Here is a 5000-nt window from a genome sequence, read left to right as displayed (position 1 = left end):
TCTCTCTCTCTCTCTCTCTCTCTCTCTCTCTCTCTCTCTCTCTCTCTCTCTCGGCGAAGGAGAAGATAGAGACAAAGAAAAGCGAGGGATGGAGAAGGAAGGGAGGAAGGAGAGGAGGAAAGAAAGGAAGGATAAGAGGAAGGAAGAAAAGGAAGGAGAGAAGGTTGGAGGAAAAACATAATGGGAGATGGAGAGAAGGAGAAAGAATAACTCGAAAAAATAACTCTGTATCTATCTGTCTGTCTGTCTATCTCTGTCTGTCTATCTGTCTGTCTGTCTATCTCTCTGTCTGTCTATCTGTCTGTCTATCTGTTTATATATATTCTACATATCAGTGTTTCCACGTCACGGCCGCTCCACAAGAGAAAACAACTTGGCTTTGTCGGCACCGTTTCTCAGAATAAAATAATAGAGCTTTCTCTCACCAGGCAGCATCTCGAGACCAGACTGCAGGAGCAAGAAGAGAAGATGGAAGCAGGTCAGAATAAAATAATAGAGCTTTCTCGCACTGTTGCCTCCTTGCAGGAATTCATCCAGGCTAACGTTGCTGTGGTGCCAAACCCTTCTCCAACCGCCCCCTTGCCCTCAGCGGTACCGTCGACACCAGCGGACAACACAACGCTACGGGAGGATGCTAGTGGCACCGACCATGATGGCTTCACCGTCGTGAATGGAGGACCCAAACCAGCCAGACAAGCGATTTATCCTGTTCATTGCTTCAACAGGTTTGCCATACTGGAGGAGGAGGACGAGCAGGAGAGCACCTTCCTGGTGGGTGACTCCATGATTCGCCAGCAGGTCGTTGAGTTCTGCGGCAGAGTTCCTCGTCGAAGACGGAACTATTGCTATCCTGGTGCTGGGATCGACGACATAACTGCTGCTCTTGAGGAGATCTCCCCCCAGGCTACTAATGATTCACTGTTTGTTATTCACACAGGTACGAACGACGTCACCACGACCCGGTCTGAGGAACTCCTGGAGAAGTACCGTAGGCTCATCCAGCAGTATAAGACTAAATCCCCTAACATTTTGATTTCAGGAGTTCTACCAGGGACTTGGGCGGAGAGCGACTTTTTCAGTAAGGCCTTCAGCCTAAACAACCGCTTACAGACTCTTTGTAGGGAGCTTGACGTGGAGTTCCTAAACGCATGGGACAATTTCTATGGACAAAATGAGCTCTTCCACAGGGACGGATTGCACCTTTCTCCCATCGGGGCAGCCAGACTCGGAAGGCTCCTCAACGAAGCAGTGCGTGTCATCCGAGCAAAAAACGAGTCACGGCCACGTCCCTCCACCCCGCCCGTGTAAATAGACGCCGTGCATCGCAACAAACCCGTAACCGTGATCCCGCAAGTACCACCACCTCTATTACCAAGCCTCTAGATAACTTAAAAATCCTTAGTTTCAATGCGCGTAGCCTAAGAAACAAATTTGATGAGCTGAGATGTCTTGCTTTAACAGAAAATTTTGACATAATTGCTATAACCGAAACATTTATCGACACCACAAATATTGATTTAAGTTCCGAATACAACATAGATGGCTATAGACTCTTCAACAAAGATCGTGTAAACCGTAGAGGCGGTGGCGTCGCCCTTTATGTCAAAAGCTATTTGCAACCCACTGACAAAACACCGGGAAACAGTAACGTTAAACATTTGTGCGTGCGAGTAAACATTGCAAAAGTCAATTTAAATATATCTGTCACCTACAGACCTCCCGGGCAATCACTCGATGACGACCTTGAAATGTACAGCGTCTTAAGGCAGTCACTTAATAACAGCGACTCACTGATATTAGGAGACTTTAACCTCCCCCATATCGACTGGGCGACACTGTCAGGTACAGAAGGCGAGTCACATAGAATGATCGAATTTCTAGAAGAAAATGATCTAAGCCAAATGGTTTCTGAGCCAACTCGACAAAATAATATACTCGACCTTGTTATAACCACCCAAGATAACCTTGTCAGTAGTGTCACGGTAGGAGAACACCTCGGTTCTTGCGATCATAAATTAGTGCGCGTCGACATTAAAGCTCAATCATCAGTGACTGAAAATAAAGTAAAGGTGCCCAATTTCAAAACAGCTAACTTCGTAGAAATCCGACAAAAACTAACAGAAATACAACTATCAGATGACGGCAACGTAGAGGAAGCCTGGCTAAGTCTTAAAAATCACTTACTCACTCAGCAGAACACATTCGTCCCCTTGTGCGAGAAGCGAATTAACACTAATAAAAGCCCACCGTGGTTTAATAGCGAAATTAAACAATCAGTCAATGAGAGAAAATTGTTTTACAGGTTAAAGAAAGAACAAAGCACGCCCGAGAACATTAGACTTTATAATGATGCCAGGCGACGAGTAAAAAGACTAGTAGGTCAGGCAAAGCGTAGATATGAAGAAAATATTGCAGCCAACTGTAAAAATAACCCGAAATCTTTCTTCAGTTACATAAACAACAGAAAGGCGATCAAAAGTGGTATTGGACCTTTAACAAACAGCGACGGTGCACTAGTGACTGACAGACAACACATTGCAAACCTCTTATACAATTACTTTTCCTCGGTGTTTAATACTAACAGTCTTCCTCTCGCTACCACCAACACCAGTACTATTGTAAATCTCGAGCATGCATTGCCTAATTTTGAAATAACAACCGATGAAGTCCTTAAAGCTCTCCATTCACTTAAAACAAATAAAAGTCCTGGACCTGACAAAGTATATCCAACTCTGCTGAAAGAAACGAAGAGCGAAATACTCTCCTCCCTCACAACCGTATTCAATATGTCCTTGCGACAAGGCATCGTCCCTTCAGATTGGAAAAAGGCTAACGTGACACCGATTTTTAAGAAAGGAGACAAAAAAGTACCAGGTAATTACAGGCCCATTAGTCTAACTTCGGTTGTAGGTAAGCTACTTGAGGGCATAATTAGAGACAAAATTGTGAGTTACCTTGAAAGCCACTCATTGATTGGGGACTCACAACATGGCTTCCGAAACAAAAGATCCTGCCTATCAAACCTATTAACCTTTTATAACGACCTCTTCACTGTTTATGACGTAACCAAATCACTGGACGTAGTCTATCTTGATTTCCAGAAAGCGTTTGATAAAGTCCCGCATCATAAATTACTTTACAAATTAAAGCAAATAGGTATTGACGGTCAAGTAAACCAATGGATCGCGAATTGGTTGAGCAACAGACAACAAAGAGTAGTGATTGACGGATTTAACTCAGAGTGGGCGCCTGTCACTAGTGGCGTCCCTCAGGGCTCGGTCCTTGGCCCAGTGCTCTTCATTATTTACATCAACGACGTGGATGTTGGACTCAATAACCGCATTAGTAAATTTGCAGACGACACAAAGATTGGTAACTCGGTTCTCACTGACGAAGACAGGCAAAGCCTCCAAGAGGATTTGCAAAAAATTTCAGCTTGGTCGGATAGATGGGAGATGCCTTTTAACGTAGACAAGTGCCAGGTCCTTCAAGTTGGAACGAGGAATAAGAAGTTCGATTACGAAATGCGCGGCGTTAAACTCAAAAGCGTTCAATGCGTCAAAGACTTGGGGGTCAAAATCGCGTCAAACCTCAAATTCTCACAGCAATGCATCGATGCAGCAAATAAAGCGAACAGAATGTTGGGCTTCATTAAAAGAAACTTTGTATTCAAGAATAAAGATATAATACTCCCGCTCTACAACAGTTTAGTCAGACCCCACTTGGAATATGCGGTACAGTTTTGGTCCCCCCACCATGCAAAGGATATTGCTAAATTAGAAGGTGTTCAGCGTCGGGCAACGAAAATGATCCCTTCCTTGCGCAACAAATCCTACGAAGAAAGGCTTTCTACCCTTAACATGTTCTCTCTTGAGAAACGTCGCCTCCGAGGAAAACTGATCGAATGTTTTAAAATACTTAATGGTTTCACGAATGTAGACAGATCAACATTGTTTATGATCGATGACACTTTGCGCACGAGGAACAATGGCGTAAAACTCAGATGTAGACAAGTAAATTCAGACTGCACAAAATTTTTCTTCACCAACGTTGTAGTGCGAGAATGGAATAAGCTTCCACCATCAGTGGTCCAGTGTAACACGATTGACTCCTTCAAAAATAAGCTCGACCGTCACTTCCTTCAACTTAATATCAACAAGAGTAGAAATGCAACGTTTTGGAGTCTTCTGATTAATGTAAAATCACTTAGGTTTAAGGACAGACCACCAAGTCTGGACCATGGGGTCTGTGTGGTCTGATTTTCTATGTAAATCTATGTAAATCTCTCTCTCTCTCTCTCTCTCTCTCTCTCTCTCTCTCCACGACGCCCAAACAGGTGAGGGGAGTAATTAAGGAGCATGCAGGTAAGGTGTCCCAGCCTCCGAAAACGCCTCACCTGACGACAACAACAACAACAACAACAATATAAATAAAAAATAATAGTAATGATAAATATAGGCTAATGATATAATGCGTGAGGTGGGGTTGATTTTCTTTTTTTTTTTAATTTGCGGTGATTATACACACACACACACACACACACACACACACACACACACACACACACACACACACACACACACACACACCTGCCTTTCCCTCCTTTCCTCCTGCCTATGATTTGACCTCTTTCAAGGGGGTATATCAGGACACCTCTCCTCCCGAAATTGACCTGTCTTTTGGCCACTCCTCTGAAGTCTTTTCTATAGGAGCAGTGATTGGCGGGCTTTTTTTTTCATTGTTTTCTTTTTTTTTTTTTGCCTTCGAGCTGTTTCCTTTGCTGTAAATAAAGAATAACAACACAGACACACAAGGCTCCGGCAGTACCCAGAGATGGACTATAACGAGCCTTGCTCCTGCCAGGCGGGAACTTGCTGGGGAGTGCGAGCCCAGCGCGTGATACGGCCGTGGGTGAACTACACGCAGGAAGGAAAAAAATTAAAATAGATCAGGGGAACCACCATCACCACCCTTATCGCCAGCACCACCACCACCACCAG

The sequence above is a fragment of the Eriocheir sinensis genome, chromosome 20 (assembly GCF_024679095.1).
Source record: "Eriocheir sinensis breed Jianghai 21 chromosome 20, ASM2467909v1, whole genome shotgun sequence".
NCBI classification, from domain to species: Eukaryota; Metazoa; Arthropoda; class Malacostraca; order Decapoda; family Varunidae; genus Eriocheir; species Eriocheir sinensis.
This window is presented reverse-complemented; position numbering follows the sequence as displayed.